The following is an 18,602-nucleotide window of genomic DNA, read 5'->3' as shown; positions in this document are numbered from 1 at the left end:
GTGGTACTCCATTGGTGTGTAGCTACCCGAAGCTAGTGGGATGTGGATGAGCTGAGACACGTGGTAAAATGGCGGACAAGAAAAAAAGTGGAATGGGGGATTGCAGTGGGGGATGCACAAAACTTCTGGAAGATCTGATGAAGGAGAAGATGATGGACAAAGGAGAAAAGTGGAATATGTTTTGAGTGAATATGGAATGGAAGATCACACAGAACTTTTAGAAGAGCTACAGGAGGAAAGTGAACATGACGAGTGTGAGGATGAATTAACTGTAGTGGCAGGTGCAGTGATGAACGCTGAGAAGGAGCTGAGTTTATAGGGAAGCAGTGTGGTGAGGGAGGTTATCAACAAGTGCAAAAAGAGGGATACGTCCTCCAGTAGCTCAGAGATGGAACCTGGTGAGAGTGAGGATGAATTACCTGCGGTGAGGAACTCCGAGTTCGGGCCTCGTTCCGAGGATGATAAGGATCATTCTGGCCCAGTGGGAGTGAGATTTGTAGAGAGAATGGATCCATATGTGGTGTCAGGTTAGGTGGAGAAGAGGTTGGGGACTGTTGAGTTGGTGAAGGTAACTGAGTGGACTCGTGATGATTTATTGTTTCTCCTCTGTCCAGAGGGAGCGGGTGCTGCGGATTACGTGATTAGAGACAGGAATTGTGACTTGAATTGCTCTCCGGAACAGGGTGGCATTGATAGGAGTGATAACGGGGTTAGGTTTAAGTGTTGAGGATGTGCAGTTGAAATGGAAGATTCCAGGTGTCTGTGACACCCTCCGTTTGGTGAGTCGTAGATCCGGTGTAGAGTGTGGGGAAACAGAGAATACATTATCTGTCAAGCTGGATTTTGATGCATAGTCTCTGCCAGATAAGATCAAGGTAGGAAGTGTCAGTTATCCTGTGAGCGATTTTGTTGCATAAATACTACAGTGTTTTAGGGGAGAAGTTCATGGGCCTGTTGCAGCAGTGTGTAGACGTGAGATGCCTAGATGTGACAAGTCTGCAGGAGGTCATGAGATGAAGAAAATCGGTGGTATCGGTGGAGAAAGTTCTGTTTGTTAGTTGTGGGGGTGTTAACGGGCTGGAGATCTGAGGTGTCAGGTGAGAGAAAGGCAGATTGAGGTTGCCAGGGTTACAGTAGTACAGAAAGTGTTGTATGCAGAAGCAGTGAAGAGAGTGGTAGAGGAAGATTGGTACAGGGTGAGGGATCTTGAGAGGATGTCTATGAGTAGGCAGAGACCAAGAGAGAGTGATGGGAAGAATATATGCTTCAGTAAGGTGGGCTTTTTTGCATTTATAATAATAATAATATGCCACTTAGCAGACGCTTTTATCCAAAGTGACTTACAGTCATGCGTGCATGCATTTTTGTGTATGGGTGGTCCCGGGGATAGAACCCACTACCCTGGCGTTACAAGCGCCGTGCTCTACCAGCTGAGCTACAGAGGACCATTTATAGCAATGGTTGTCAATTGTACTGCGGAAATGTATCCAAAGTCCCAGAAAATAGAGGCTGTGGTGGCAGCGTCAGAGAAGTACTTGGGATTGGGAGGGTTTACTGCAGAACAGCTGCAGGGGGTGTTGAGTGGTAGTGGTCTGGCGTAGGACTAGATCGTGTTAAATAGTGGAATGGGGTGGTGGGTTTTTGTCGTGGAAAATCGCCACGAAGGGACTCAAAGTCAAACTTAAATGAATAATTATTTTTTATCAGTAACTGGAGAGCTTCCAACAAACTTAAAAGCACCATAGTACACGTCGGTTGGGAGCTCTGCCGGGGCAGTCCCGTTAGTTGGCAGGGCAATTTTGTATTAATTACTGTATCAATGAATTTAATGTATGTAGTCTGTGAATGGCCTCACACACCAGTACAGTAGGTGGCGGTGTATAAACCTAAAAGTTGGATGTGCTCCGCCAACCAATTCCCAAAGAAGAAGAAGGATGCAAATCCACGTCGCTTGACCCGTATGGAGATCTGGATACACTAATTTTGAAGGTGGATTTTTTTAGTATTTACAGCCACAGTTATTAATTGTACTGCACAAGAAGTCCAAGAAGCTGGACATCATTTTATCTGCAGCGGAGAAGTTTTTGGGCCTCCAAGACTTCACGGCAGAAGCCCTGCAAGGACTGCTGTTGGCAGAAAATTTTCCTTCTGAGCCTGTGAATGGACCTGATTAGAACAGAAAAGCAGGCTGATTTAGTTCAATTTGAATTTCGTTATTGATAGTTTGTATGATAAAAAAAAAAACACTGTATACACTGAACAAACATATAAATGCAACATGTAAGTCTCCCGAGTGGCGCAGTGGTCTAAGGCCAGTGGTCTGCCACTAGAGATCCTGGTTCGAATCCAGGCTCTGTCGTAGCCGGCCGCGACCGGGAGACCCATGGGGCGGCGCACAATTGGCCCATTGTCGTCCAGGGTAGGGGAGAGATGGCCGGCAGGGATGTAGCTCAGTTGGTAGAGCATGGCATTTGCAACACCAGGGTTGTGGGTTCGATTCCCACGGGGGGCTAGTATGAAACATAAAATAATGTATGCACTCACTAACTGTAAGTCGCGCTGGATAAGAGCTAAATTACTAAAATGTAAAGTGTTTCATGAGGTGAAATAAAATATCCCAGAAATGCTCGAGACACAAACTTATTAGTTTGTGAGCATTTCTCCTTTGCCAAGATCTAATGGGGTTCCCTAACAAATACAAAAATGCCACTCTAAAATGTGCAGTTTTTTCACACAACACAATGCCACAGATGTCTCAAGTTTTGAGGGAGCATGCAATTGGCATGCTGACTGCAGGAATGTCCACCAGAGCTGTTGACAGAGAATGTTAGGTTAATTTCTCTACCATTAGCTGCCTCCAATGTTGTTTTAGAGAATTTTGCAGTATGCCCATCCAGCCTCACAACTGCTGACCACCGTGTATGGCGTTGTGTGGGCGTGCGGTTTGCTGATGTCAATGTTGTGAACAGAGTGCCCCATGGTGGTATCGGGGTTATGGTATGGGATGACATAAGCTACAGACAACTAACAGAATTGCATTTATCGATGGCAGTTTGAATGCACATAGATGCCATGACAAGATCCTGAGGCTCATTGTCCTGCCATTCATCCACCTCCATCACCTTATGTTTCAGCATGATAATGCACAGCCCCATGTCGCAAGGATCTGTACACAAGTGAACATGCTGAAAATGTCCCAATTCTTCCATGTCCTGCATACTCACAAGACATGTCACCCTTTGAGCATGTTTGGGATGGTCTGGATCGACGGCTTGTTCCAGTTCCCGCCAATATCCAGGAATTTTGCACAGCCATTGAAGGGGAGTGGGACAACATTCCACAGGCCACAATCAACAGCCTGATTAACTTTATGCAAAGGAGAAGTGTCCCGGAGGAGGCAGCGGCAGCTACCCACTTCTCCAGTGCTTCATTTGTAAATTGGGCCCGAGAGGGGGGTGACCTGGGGGGCTCTGAGGTACCAGAACGGATAAAAACAAACAACCTTTATAACAAAGCATTGCATGCATTATCATGGCTTTCGCGTACGGGCATAGAGCAGTGGTGTGGAGCCGCTTGCAGAAGTTACACACATGGAGTACATTTTTTGTAGCCTAGAGTCTGGGAAAAATGTGTTTGTTATGCGTTTCTAGGATATTAAGTAATTAAGAATGTAAGGATATACTTAGACACTTTTGATGGGGAGTTCATATAATATTTAATAGGTACCATGGTTCGTTATAACAGAAGAAGGACATAGACCATTCCGAACCAACTTAAAATGAAATATTCTCACTTATATTCTCTCTGCTACACGTTTCTTCATGAACATCTGGTACCCGTCAGTGGGCACTCCCTTCTCTGATGTTATTGCCCTTTACCCCAAGTCACTATATCTTGCCCATCAATTATTCTATGATCAACTTCAATAATCTCCTTTGACATAAGGAATGCAGACTCTGTGGCACCAAGCCACTTATCCACTAACTCTCCCCTGGGTCACACAACACTATGAAATGACATAATTACACCTAGAGTCTGGGGGAAAATGTGTTCTTTTTAGATGACTGGAGACTTTCACAGAATCTTCTTTAATACCTCACAAATTACCAAAATGACAGGCTAATTTGACACTGAGAATCTGAGATCAATAAAAACGACCTTGTCTTGAATCCATCAATAGCCTAGGCCCCTAAGTGTGCAGAGAAACACATTGTACAATATGAGGAGGAAGATATAGTCCTAAAAAAGCTTTCCGGTTTCACTGACTCACCCAATGATGTGCAGCTCACTCACCGGCCAAAAGCTTATCTCTCTCTTGCTTTACTTTTTTAAACAATGCTGTTCGCTCAATAGGCCTATTTGGAAGTTGATAACTTGGTAACATACAGACATTTGTATTTTATTTTCAGCAGGATCCATTTGTTTTGCAACCTGTGTTTTCCAACGATTGTATTATAAATATTTGCGAAAGGCCTGTTTTGGCTGCATGCTGTTAACTGACAGATTTGCCACACGTTAGGCATGCCTTGTGATTTGGCTACACACAATGTTGCGCAAACCATAAACCCGGGACGGCCCAACATTAACCAATTCTTAGAATATCATGCACGTTTTCACATTATGTTTTTTTAGGGGGCAAGACAATTACAGAGGAATCTAAATGTAATTACTCTGATTGCTTTTATTAGGATTTTTACATTGCAAACAATGGAAATAATTGTTCTTGCCACAAGAGGGAGGCTATCTGATCCTGGCAAATGGGTTCCAGAACGACTACAAAACTATATTTTTCTTATAACCAAACCAAGATAGACTACAGCTGGTCGTTTCCAATGGGAACAGATGAGTCATAGTGGGCAGAGCCAAGCACGAGCTAGCGAGATCCTATTGCTGTGTTCTAGCACACATCTGCATATTTCTGTTAGGGAATGCCTCCTCTGTGAAGCACTCGTGGGCAATAACTCAATTCGCCTTTGCCTTCCTTCTAAATAACGTGATTAAAAAAAAGATTTGCAACAGGTAAGTCCACAAAACTTAGTCCACTCTGTGCATAACAGATTTTAGTTTTGGGAACAGAACTGTATTTAGATCAGATGTTTCATCGATTAGAACATTTGCATAATGTCGGCCAAAATCCATCTCCTTCCATCTTCTCCCACTGCCGGCCAGTGGGCTTCCTCTCACTACCATATTTGGTAGTGAGTGGAAACGCCAACCGGATGCTTCACAATTATACATCCAGTGAAATATCTGTCTCATTGTTCTATCTGTGGCTGCACTGTGGTAGTGGGGGAACAGGAAGTTCCAGGCAGGCACGCACCATTCTTCAGTATAAAGAAAGCTCCAGAACTGTGATGTCAAGAAGATAACCTTTGTGTCCGTTTCTTTTTATTACTGTAGGTATGTGTTATGATGAGTTTCTCTGGCATCAAGTAATTCAGTATACAAGATAATAGATCGACACTTAGATGGAGAGTTGGTTCAAAGTATTTAATATTACAGTACCAGATTCACATGACAAGCGGTACGGGCGTAGCCTATTGTCATCTGAATGACTTGCATAGAAAACATCTTAGTTTATATAATGCTTTTCTGAGCTAATTCCATCCAACAGTTGCCAACCATTATTGAGTGTCACTCCTCGCCACATACAGTGGGGAAAAAAAGTATTTAGTCAGCCACCAATTGTGCAAGTTCTCCCACTTAAAAAGATGAGAGAGGCCTGTAATTTTCATCATAGGTACACAAAATTAGAAAAGAAAATCCAGAAAATCACATTGTAGGATTTTTAATGAATTTATTTGCAAATTATGGTGGAAAATAAGTATTTGGTCAATAACACAAGTTTCTCAATGCTTTGTTATATACCCTTTGTTGGCAATGACACAGGTCAAATGTTTTCTGTAAGTCTTCACAAGGTTTTCACACACCGTTGCTGGTATTTTGGCCCATTCCTCCATGCAGATCTCCTCTAGAGCAGTGATGTTTTGGGGCTGTCGCTGGGCAACACAGACTTTCAACTCCCTCCAAAGATTTTCTATGGGGTTGAGATCTGGAGACTGGCTAGGCCACTCCAGGACCTTGAAATGTTTCTTACGAAGCCACTCCTTCGTTGCCCAGGCGGTGTGTTTGGGATCATTGTCATGCTGAAAGACCCAGCCACGTTTCATCTTCAATGCCCTTGCTGATGGAAGGAGGTTTTCAGTCAAAATCTCACAATACATGGCCCCATTCATTCTTTCCTTTACACGGATCAGTCGGATCAGCCCCAAAGCATGATGTTTCCACCCCCATGCTTCACAGTAGGTATGGTGTTCTTTGGATGCAACTCAGCATTCTTTGTCTTCCAAACACGACGAGTTGAGTTTTTACCAAAAAGTTATATTTTGGTTACATCTGACCATATGACATTCTCCCAATCCTCTTCTGGATCATCCAAATGCACTCTAGCAAACTTCAGATGGGCCTGGACATGTACTGGCTTAAGCAGGGGGACACGTCTTGCACTGCAGGATTTGAGTCCCTGGCGGCGTAGTGTGTTACTGATGGTAGGCTTTGTTGCTTTGGTCCCAGCTCTCTGCAGATCATTCACTAGGTCCCCCCGTGTGGTTCTGGGATTTTTGCTCACCGTTCTTGTGATCATTTTGACCCCACGGGGTGAGATCTTGCGTGGAGCCCCAGATCGAGGGAGATTATCAGTGGTGTATGTCTTCCATTTCCTAATAATTGCTCCCACAGTTGATTTCTTCAAACCAAGCTGCTTACCTATTGCAGATTCAGTATTTCCAGCCTGGTGCAGGTCTACAATTTTGTTTCTGGTGTCCTTTGACAGCTCTTTGGTCTTGGCCATAGTGGAGTTTGGAGTGTGACCGTTTGAGGATGTTGACAGGTGTCTTTTATACTGATAACAAGTTCAAACAGGTGCCATTAATACAGGTAACGAGTGGAGGACAGAGGAGCCTCTTAAAGAAGAAGTTACAGGTCTGTGAGAGCCAGAAATTTTGCTTGTTTGTAGGTGACCAAATACTTATTTTCCACCATAATTTGCAAATAAATTCATAAAAAATCCTACAATGTGATTTTCTGGATTTATTTTTTTCAATTTGTCTGTCATAATTGATGTGTACCTATGATGACAATTACAGGCCTCTATCATCTTTTTAAGTTGGAGAACTTGCACAATTGGTGGCTGACTAAATACTTTTTTTCCCCACTGTATAGGATCACCCTATATGGTATTGTGTTGCACCCTAGTCAGGATATTCCATCATAAACTCCTTCTAAGATTAGCACCAGTGGCCCCCCAGCTAACTTGGCCCGCATACCTTCTGGCACCCACCAGTGACAGAAATATATATATGGAATGTATGTCATCCTCCAAATCCTTATGCAGCTCTCAATATTCCAAACATTAACTAATACTTTATAAAAGACGTAATATCAGTATGTAATAGCACGTTTAAGCTTTCTAATGTCGAAAGAACATGTCATACCATGCTAGGTAACAAATCCGTTAAGGTATTATCACGTTTGGTAAAGGTTTGATGTGTTATTTTTATGTCAAACTGAGTAAACCTGGTAACTATTTTACAAGTCACATAGCTAGATACTTTGGGTTTGTCTGAATGGATGTACATCATTTCCTCAAGGTGATTTCATAAAGAATCCATTTATGTAAGATTTCCTAGTTTGTTTTGGTTTTGTGTAAAATTAACAAGCTGGTAAAATGGCGCCGCCCACTCGGTCAGCGTCGGCGGACTTCAGTGCATCAGAGAGAGACAATTTCACGGTCGCACTACTGTTTTGAAGCTGAATGTAATGATTATAAGTTTCCGACATGTGTACTAATATTCAGACACATTCAGTTGTTTCTGTATTTATCGATAAATGTTACTATGGTGTGAATGGAAAATACAATTGGTTTTTGATTGAAATAATACAGTGAAGACCAGGTTATTCAGGAAAATAGTACATAGTGCTGCCTAAAACAAACAGTGACCTTGTACTAAATGGCTTTTTTCATTTATGCATTTACAGTACCAGTCAAAAGTTTGGACACACCTACTCATTCAAGGGTTTTTCTTAATTTGTACTATTTTCTACATTGTAGAATAATAGTGAAGAATCTAAACTATGAAATAACAGACATGGAATCATGTAGTAACCAAAAAAGTGTTAAACAAATCAAATGTATTTTAGATTCTTCGAAGTAGCCACCCTTTGCCTTGATGACAGCTTTGTAGAATCTTTGTAATCTACAATGTAGAAAATAATACAAATAAAGAAAAATCCTGGAATGAGTAGGTGTTCTAAAACTTTTGACTGGTACTATATGTGAATTTGGGAAGAATCTGCTATAGGTTAAGTATCGGCACCTCAAATATCTAGTGCTTGAGCTCCTGTTCCTCTTATAGAATGTTAGCTCAACATTATTGTGGAGCTCCTGCACCTAAATATAAACAGTACCGGCACCCAAAATGAGTACCTGCACCTATTTTAGTCCAAGTCAAGCACTGAAGAGATAGATAATATAACAAGATGAGTATATTTTTAGAGAATAAAGAAAGTGCCAGAACTGTCAAGACAATAACTTTTTGTGTCTGTTTCTCATTATTACTACAGGACGACTAGAATTAAATCTGAGGCCGGTAACATCAATAGAGAGGACAAACCCAGCAAGCCTCTCTCCTTCCACACGAAGTCAAAACCTACAGTCACTGGGTCCTGATTGTGACAGTGGTGCCCAGTTTGCGCTGCAGGATCCAGAGATGGCATCAGTGAAGCTGGAAGACTGCAGTCAAACACTGGAGCTGAATGTCAACACTAAAGATGAAGAAGAGGAGGAGAAAATTGGGAAATATGTTTCTCATGGTAAGAGTAGATTCTATCTAATTAAGTTTGTGTTATTCATTCCAATTTCCCAATGTGCATGAAAAGTTGCAGTAGAACTGTTTCACGATTACATTTGTCAATGAGAAGGTAGATATTATTTCATGCCACTGGTTTGACACCAGTATTGCCAGCATTTGTTTTATTCACTGTGCTATCTGGAGTGCTCAGAGAGTAGACTAAAGAAGTGAAGTAGACAATCTTCATAAAATACATTTGATTGACATGTATAATCCACCAACTCACTGGTTCTTCTGATGTTGTTCACACAGGATACCATGTTGAGACATTCTCTACATCCAACGAGCAACAGCAGGAAGATCACAGAGCTAAGAGGTCTCACCACTGCCCACATTGTGAGAAGAGTTTCTCAATTCTATCAAAGTTAAAAATACACCTACAAATACACACAGGAGAGAATCTGAATTCCTGTACTGACTGTGGGAAGAATTTCACAACATCAAAGGCTCTGACAGTTCATCAGAGAGTGCACACAGGAGAGAAGCCTTACTCCTGCGCTGACTGTGGGAAGAGTTTCTCTCGACTGGGCCACTTTAAAATACATGAACGTATACATACAGGAGAGAAGCCTTACTCCTGTGCTGACTGTGGGAAGAGTTTCTCTCATCTGGGCCAATTTAAAATACATGAACGTATACATACAGGAGAGAAGCCTTACTCCTGCTCTGACTGTGTAAAGTGCTTCAAAACATCATTTGAGCTAAAAGTTCATCAGAGAACACACACAGGAGAGAAGCCTTACTCCTGCGCTGACTGTGGGAAAAGTTTCTCTCGACTGGGCAAATTTAAAATACATGAACGTATACATACAGGAGAGAAGCCTTACTCCTGCTCTGACTGTGGGAAAAGTTTCTCTCGACTGGACAATTTTAATATACATGAACGTATACATACAGGAGAGAAGCCTTACTCCTGCTCTGACTGTGGGGCAAGTTTCTCTCAACTTGGCAACTTAAAACAACATCAACGTATACATACAGGAGAGAATCCTTACTCCTGCTCTGACTGTGGGAAAAGTTTCTCTTCACTGAACCAATTTAATATACATGAACGTATACATACAGGAGAGAAGCCTTACTCCTGCTCTGACTGTGGGAAAAGTTTCTCTCGACTGGGCCAATTTAAAATACATGAACGTATACATACAGGAGAGAAGCCTTACTCCTGCTCTGACTGTGTAAAGTGCTTCAAAACATCATTTAAGCTTAAAGTTCATCAGAGAACACACACAGGATAGAAGCCTTACTCCTGCTCTGACTGTGGGGCAAGTTTCTCTCAACCTGGCAACTTAAAACAACATCAACATATACATACAGGAGAGAAGCCGTTTTCCTGCTCTGACTGTGGAAAGATTTATTCTCAAATTGGCCATTTAAAAAGACACCAAGGTAAATATAAATGAGAGAAGCCTTACCACTGATCTAAAAACAACAGCTGAGCTGCAAGGTCATCAGAGAACACACACAGGAGAGAAGCCTTGCTTCTGCTCTTAATATGGCAAGAGTTTCTCTTGATTGGCCACCGTAAAAACACACCAACGTTACACACTGGAGAAAAGACCTATCATTGCACTGACTGAGACGAGATTCTACAGATTGGGCAAATTAAAAAGACACCAACGTATACATAAGAAGTGGTAGTGGATTGGATCAAATGAAGAAAGCATAGAACACTATTGTAGTCCTTATGTTTCTCACTGTGAGAGAACTGTGCAGAGGAAAGGAAGCGTTCTAGAATGTTAGCATCTCTTTACTTTACTGATCAGTGTTCACCTTGTCAGTTTTGCTGTGCTTAGGTAGCTTCTACTGTAAAGGTATTGAGATTACCTTGGTAGGGAGGACTAGGGTATGGAGGAAACCACGAGTACATGCATCCATGCCGTGTGTCAGCATTGCAGGATGGTGGTGTGGGGTGTGTTTTCATGGCACACATTGGGCCCCTTGATAAAAGTGGAGCAACGTTTGAATGCCACAGGATATCTAAACATCGTTACCAATCAGGTGTATCCCTTCATGGTAGCAGTTATCCATCTGCAAATACATTTTTTCAGCAGGATTATGCCCCATGCCACAAGGCTTGTCCAGGAATGGTTCCACGAACATGACAGTGAATTCAGGTTACTGCAGTGGCCTTCCGAGGCACCAGATCTCAATCCAATTGTGCATTTGTTGTAGGAGATGGAACGAGCTATTCAGAGTAGAAATACACTACCAGTCAACTTGACACAACTGTGGGAAGCATTGCAGTCAACATGGGCCAGCATCCCTTTGGAACGCTTTCGACACCTTGTAGAGTCCATGCCCCAACGAATTAAGGCTGTTCTGATGACAGACTATCAGCTGTTCAGAAATGACAGGTCCAGAGAGGGGATGCGATGAGGGGGTGTGGCTATGTATGTGATTCACAGTATGCAGGCAAAGAGAAGAATAACTGACCTAGAGAAAGAAGAGTTTGAGTGTCTTCAGCTCCATCTTAAACAACACCCCAGCTCAGTTTCATCTCTGGTAGTGGAGTGCTCTAACATCCACCATGGGCACATGACAAAACACTGCAGCAGAACACTGTGGATTATCTCATAATCACTGTCCATGTGATCAGGATGTCCTCTCCCCAAATGGGTCTCATCCTGTGTGGAGACTTTAATCACCTGCCCATCAAGATGCTGACAAACTCCCATCCAGACATGAAACAAGTGGTCAAAGACAAGACCACAGAGGGGACTCCATCCTAGATCTGATCAACACAACCCACTGTACTTGCTCCTCTCGGATCCAGTGATCACAAATGTCTGCTGTTCTCTCCAAACACAACATCAGGAGGGAGAAGAGAGGTGCAGGGGAAAATAGGACATCTGGTAACCCAGAACAGAAGGGAGACCTTTGCACGATGTAAGGCCAGTACTGACTGTTCTGGCATATATGAGGTGGAGAGCATCGATGCAAAGGTGGAGACGTTCAACTCCTGCATTCAAACTGCACTTGATGTATGCATGTCAATAAGAAATAAGAAAACAACAACACTGGACCAGCCCTGGATGGCTGAAAGAATAAAGGCTGCCATCAGGAAAATACAGAATATTTTCAACAGATGGAGAGAAACAATGACATGGAGAAAATACAGAAACACAGTACAAATGCTTATCAAGGAAGCAAAGACAAGCTACTACAAAACTGAAATCCAGGACCTAAAGAAGAAAAACCCTATGGAATGGTGGGACTTCATTAACAATGGACTGGGACCAAAGAAAACATCAGGAGGGAGAATACAGGTCGAGGGAATTGAAGACGACGACCTGGCTGATGTTTTGAATGGCTTCTTTGCTGAGGCATGGACAAGCACCACACCTCTTGCCATCTTCCCCCTGCCCATGTCTACAAGGCAGGTTGAGCTGTGCAGCATTGGCCAGTTAAAGCAAGCTCTGACCAGACTCAGCCCACGTAAAGCATGTGGGCCTGATGGCATTCCAGCCTGGCTACTAAAAGAGCATGCAGAAGATCTAGTCCCTGTCATCAAACACATTGTTAACACCTCCTACTGGCAGGGGACAGTTTTATCTAAGTGCACGAATCAGTATGACTACCTCCCAAAGTCCAGCACTATTACCGCCCTTGTGAAAGCCACATACTCCTGGCTGACAGCTACAGACTCCATAAACCCAACAATGGTGAGGGTGTTACTTGCTGATGTGTCCAAAGCCTTTGATCGAGTAGATCACGCAAAGTTCCTGCAACATCTGTCTGACATTGAACTGTGTCCAAGGTTACTAGCCTGGCTCCACAGCTACACCACCGAAAGAGGGCAGAGGGTGATGGCAACTGGCACATTTAGCCCTTGGTCAGAGGACCATCCACAACCTGCACCACTAATCCTAGGAGGACAGGAAGTACCAGTGGTAACAACAACCAAGTATCTTGGTTTTCATCTAGACTCTAACCTCAGTGGTGACACGTGGAGCAGCCAGTGAGAAATGCCTCAAAACGCCTTTTTGACTGTTCTTGCCAGTAATGTCCTACTGAAGATCTAGTCACAGTCTATACTATACTGGCCAGGCCTTGTCTGGAATACAGTGGAGTGCTGTTAGTTGGATGCAGTAAAAAGCAGCAGGCCCAACTAGACAGGGTGCAGAGGAGGGCCTTGAGGATCATCTCCAGAGGTGGAGCAGTCCAACCACAGCTCCCGTCACTGCAGAGCAGGCGAGAACAGGCTGCAGTGCACCTGGTGAAGGACATGCACACTCTTGACCATCCACTGATTGATTTTATAAGTCTATTTTTGTTTTGTTTTATCCCTCATCAATCTACACACAATACCCCATAATGACAAAGTGAAAACAGGTTTAGACATTTTTGCAAATTGATTGGAGTCCACCTGAGATTAATTCAATTGATTGGACATGGTTTGAAAAGGCACACACTTGGCTATATAACATCCCACAGTTGACAGTGCATGTCAGAGCAAAAACCAAGCCATGAGGTCGAAGGAATTGTCCGTAGAGCTCTGAGACAGGATTGTGTCAAGGCACAGATCTGGGGAAGGGTACCAAAACATGTCTGCAGTATTGAAGGTCCCCAAGAACACAGTGGCCTCCTCCATACTTAAATGGAAGAAGTTTGGAACCACCAAGACTCTTCCTAGAGCTGTCCGCCCAGCCAAACTGATTAATCGGGGGGGGGGCCTTGGTCAGGGAGGTGACCAAGAACCCGATGATCACTTTGACAGAGCTCCAGAGTTCAGCCTGCTTGGAATTTGCCAAGAGGCACCTAAAGGACTCTGACCAAGAACAAGATTATCTGGTCTGATGTTACCAAGATTGAACACTTTGGCCTGAATGCCAAGCGTCACGTCTGGAGGAAACCTGGCACCATGCCTACAGTGAAGCATGGTGGTGGCAGTATCATGCTGTGCGGATGTTTTTCAGAGGCAGGGACTGGGAGACTAGTCAGGATCGAGGGAATAATGAACGGAGCAAAGTACAGAGAGATCCTTGATGAAAACCTGCTCAAGAGCGCTCAGGACTTCAGACTGGGGCGAAGGTTCACCTGGCCCAGCCAGAGCCCAGACCTGAACCCGATTTAAAATCAAATCAAATCAAATCAAATTTTATTGGTCACATGCGCCGAATACAACAGGTGCAGACATTACAGTGAAATGCTTACTTACAGCCCTTAACCAACAGTGCATTTATTTTAAACAAAAAAGTAAGAATAAAACAACAACAAAAAAGTGTTGAGAAAAAAAGAGCAGAAGTAAAAAATAAAGTGACAGTAGGGAGGCTATATATACAATAGAATAAAGTGACAGTAGGGAGGCTATATATACAGGGGGGTACCGTCTCTAGAGAGACCAGAAAATAGCTGTGCTGCGACGCTCCCTATCTAACCTGACAGAGCTTGAGAGGATCTGCAGAGAAGAATGGATGAAACTCCCCAAATACAGGTGTGCCAAGCTTGTAGCGTCATACCCAAGAAGACTCTATGCTGAATTTGGCCTGTAAGGGTCTGAGAACTTATGTAAATTTGATATTTCCGTTTTTTATTAATAAATTAGGAAAAACTTCTAAAAACCTGTCTTTTGCTTTGACATTATGGGGTATTGTGTGTAGATTGATGAGGGGGAAAAAATTATTAAATCCATTTTAGAATATGGCTATAACGTAATAAAATGTGGAAAAAGTCAAGGGGTCTGAATACTTTCAGAATGCACTGTATATAGCCAAGCTATCATTGACTAGGTATTGGCACCCCATGTATATAGCCAAGCTACCATTGACTAGGTATTGGCACCCCATGTATATAGCCAAGCTACCATTGCTCATCGTGTATTAATTCCTTGTGCTACAATCTTTTTTCCTATTATTATAATTGTTGTATTGTGTTCTCTATTGTTGGTCAACATTTCACTGTTAGTCTACACCTGTTGTTTACCAAACATGTGACAATTAAAATGAAATGACTACGTGTTTAGTGAATTGTCTTCTAAAACTATACTAAAAAAATATATATAAACTTGACATGTAAAGTGTTGGTCCCATGTTTCATGAGCTGAAATAAAAGATCCCAGAAATGTTCCATACACACAAAAAGCTTATTTCTCTCAAATTTGGTGCACAAATTTGTTTCCATTTCTGTTAGTGAGCATTTCTCCTTTGCCAAGATAATCAATCCACCTGACAGGTGTGGCATAACAAGAAGCTGATTAAACAGCATGATCATTACACAGGTGCACCTTGTGCTGGGTACAATAAAAGGCCTCTCTGAAATGTGCAGATTTGTCACACAACAAAATGCCACAGATGTCTACATTTAGAGGGAGTGCGCAATTGGCATTCTGACTGCAGAAATGTTCACCAGAGCTGTTGCCAGAGAATTGAATGTACATTTCTCTACCGAGAATTTGGCAGAACGTCCAACTGGCTTCACAGCCACAGACCACGTGTAACCGTGCAAGCCCAGGACCTCCACATCTGGCTTCTTCACCTGCAGGATCATCTGAGATCAGCCACCCGGACAGCTGATGAAACTGAGGAGTATTTCTATCTGTAATAAAGCCCTTTAGTGGGGAGAAATCCTTCTTATTGGCTGATGGGTGGGCCCCTGTCATGTGAAATCCATAGATTAGGGCCTAATTAATGTATTTCAATTGACTGATTTCCTTATATGAACTGTACCCCAGTAAAATTGTTGAATGTTGTGTTTATATTTTTGTTCAGTTACTTAAAATCATTAAAAAAAACTGATGATGAATATGTTTGGAAAACTGCATTGATCTGCCAATGAAAAATGACATTAGTACATGAATGTGTATTGGTCAACCTCTCCTTCTCTTTTTTATTCAGTTCTTCCATATTAGATCTGACAGTATGAATGGTTCTTATGGTTGTGTTCAGTTCTTTCATATTAGATCTGACAGTATGAATGGTTCTAATGGGATGAGTGCCTGGAGTGTTTTGGTATGACAAGAGTCAGGAGTTCTCTGACCCTGTGATCTCACCAGGACAGAACCACATGTCTCTATCACACTCCAGCCCAGAAGGTGGCAGTGATGCACCTTTAACGTTGGTCTGAACACCACCAATAAACACCATAGAAGAAGAGTGCCTGCTTAGCAACAACCAAGGGGCCATGCAGCTTTCCACTGTTCCAAAGACTGTCTATTATATGGAACAGATTGGCATGTGAACACTCTAACAATGTAGACACGTCCTCAAAGATTGGACATGAATCTGTGTTGGTCAAACTCTTCTCTTCTCTATCATTAAATACAACAAAACAATGTTTTAAGTGAAATATTTAGTGTTTGTCTGAAGCTGGAAAAAATACTTGAAATGAGCATCACAAAGATACATTTGACCTCAGTGCCTTGCAAAAGTATTCATCCCCCTTGGAGTTTTTCCTATTTTGTTGCATTACAACTTATATTTAAATTGATTTTTATTAGTTTTTCATGTAATGGACATACATAAAATTGTCCAAATTGGTGAAGTGAAATGAAAAAAATAACTTGTTTCAACAAATTCTAAAAAAATAAATAACGGAAAAGTGGTGCGTGCATATGTATCACCCCCTTTGCTATGAAGCCCCTAAATCAGATCTGGTGCAACCAATTACCTTCAGAAGTCAAATAATTGGTGCAATGTACAATCTAAGTGTCACGTGATCTCAGTATATATACACCTGTTCTGAAAGGCCCCAGAGTCTGCAACACCACTAAGCAAGAGGCACCACCAAGCAAGCGGCACCATGAAGACCAAGGAGCTCTCCAAAACAGTTCAGGGACAAAGTTGTGGAGAAGTACAGATCAGGGTTGGGTTATAAAAAATATCTGAAACTTTGAACATCCCACGGAGCACCATTAAATCCATTATAAAAAATGGAAAGAATATGGCACCACAACAAACCGCCCACCAAAACTCACACACCAGGCAAGGAGGGCATTAATCAGAGAGGCAACAAAGAGACCAAAGATAACCCTGAAGGAGCTGCAAAGCTCCACAGCGGAGATTGGAGTATCTGTCCATAAGACCACTTTAAGCCGTACCCTCCACAGAGCAGGGCTTAATGGAAGATTAGCCAGAAAAAAGCCATTGCTTAAAGAAAAAAATAAGGCAACAGATTTGGTGTTCGCCAAAAGTCATGTGGGATACTCCCCAAACATATGGAAGAAGGTACTCTGGTCAGATGAGACTAAAATTGAGCTTTTTGGCCATCAAGGAAAACGCTATGTCTGGCGCAAACCCAACACCTCTCATCACCCCGAGAACACCATCCCCACAGTGAAGCATAGTGGTGGCAGCATCATGCTAAATGGCATATTATTATTATGTTTTTCATTGGCAGGGACTGGGAAACTGGTCAGAATTGAATGAGTGATGGATGGCGCTAAATACCGGGAAATTCTTGAGGGAAACCTGTTTCAGTCTTCCAGAGATTTGAGACAGGGACGGAGGATCACCTTCCATTAAGACAATGACTCTAAGCATACTGCTAAAGCAACACTTGAGTGGTTTAAGGGGAAATATTTAAAATGTCTTGGAATGGCCTAGTCAAAGCCCAGACCTCAATCCAATAGAGAATGTGTGGTATGACCTAAAGATTGCTGTACACCATGAAAACCCATCCAACTTGAAGGAGCTGGAGCAGTTTTGCCTTGAAGAATGGGCAAAAATCCCAGTGGCTAGATGTGCCAAGCTTATAGAGACATACCACAAGAGACTTGCAGCTGTAATTGCTGCAAAAGGTGGCTCTAAAAAGTATTGACTTTGGGGGGGTGAATAGTTATGCACGCTCAATTTTTCTGTTTTTTGTCCCAAAAAATGTTGCATCTTCAAAGTAGTAGGCATGTTGTGTAAATCAAATGATACAACCCCCCCAAAATCAATTTTAATTCCAGGTTGTAAGGCAACAAAATAGGAAAAATGCCAAGGGGGGTAAATACTTTCGCAAGCCACTGTATGCACTAACAAGCTTTTTCAATAAACACAGCTTTGTCACCAGCTGCAGTACTGAAGCTTTATTAATCTACTGTACTTCAATCAATTGACTTGAAATGGATTTGTGCCACAAATGCTAAAAAGTTATCATTTTAAACAATAGTAAGATAAACAATATATGACCAGGACTATATTGAGGGACAGACTGTTGAAATGCCCAGTTGATTATGTAAACAGTTTTATAGAACTCTGGCATTGATGGTCCATCAGAGGGTGAGGCAAAAGTCTCACAGCGTTTAAGTTTTGGCTTTTTTTACATTTTAGTCATTTAGCAGACGCTCTTATCCAGAGCGACTTACAGTTAGTGCATACATTCTTTTTTATTTTTCATACTGGCCCCCCGTGGGAATCGAACCCACAACCCTGGCGTTGCAAACACCATGCTCTACCAACTGAGATACATCCCTGCCGGCCATTCCCTCCCCTACCCTGGGCCAATTGTACACCGCCCCATGGGTCTCCCGGTCACGGCCGGATACAACAGAGCCTGGATTCAAACCAGGATCTCTAGTGGCACAGCTAGCACTGCGATGCAGTGCCTTAGACCACTGCGCCACTCGAGAGCTTACAATACCTATAATTTGCTCAGTTCCCCAAAAAACTATTTTATAGAAATAAATCCTGCTTCACTTTGGAAAGTAGAAGGAAGATTGTTCATGCAACGCTTCTCCCAGTGCTCGATTATGCTGATGTAATCTACAGT

The sequence above is a fragment of the Coregonus lavaretus genome (assembly GCF_964263955.1).
Source record: "Coregonus lavaretus genome assembly, contig: HAP1_SCAFFOLD_48, whole genome shotgun sequence".
Classification (NCBI taxonomy): domain Eukaryota; kingdom Metazoa; phylum Chordata; class Actinopteri; order Salmoniformes; family Salmonidae; genus Coregonus; species Coregonus lavaretus.
Note: the sequence above shows the minus strand (reverse complement) of the source record.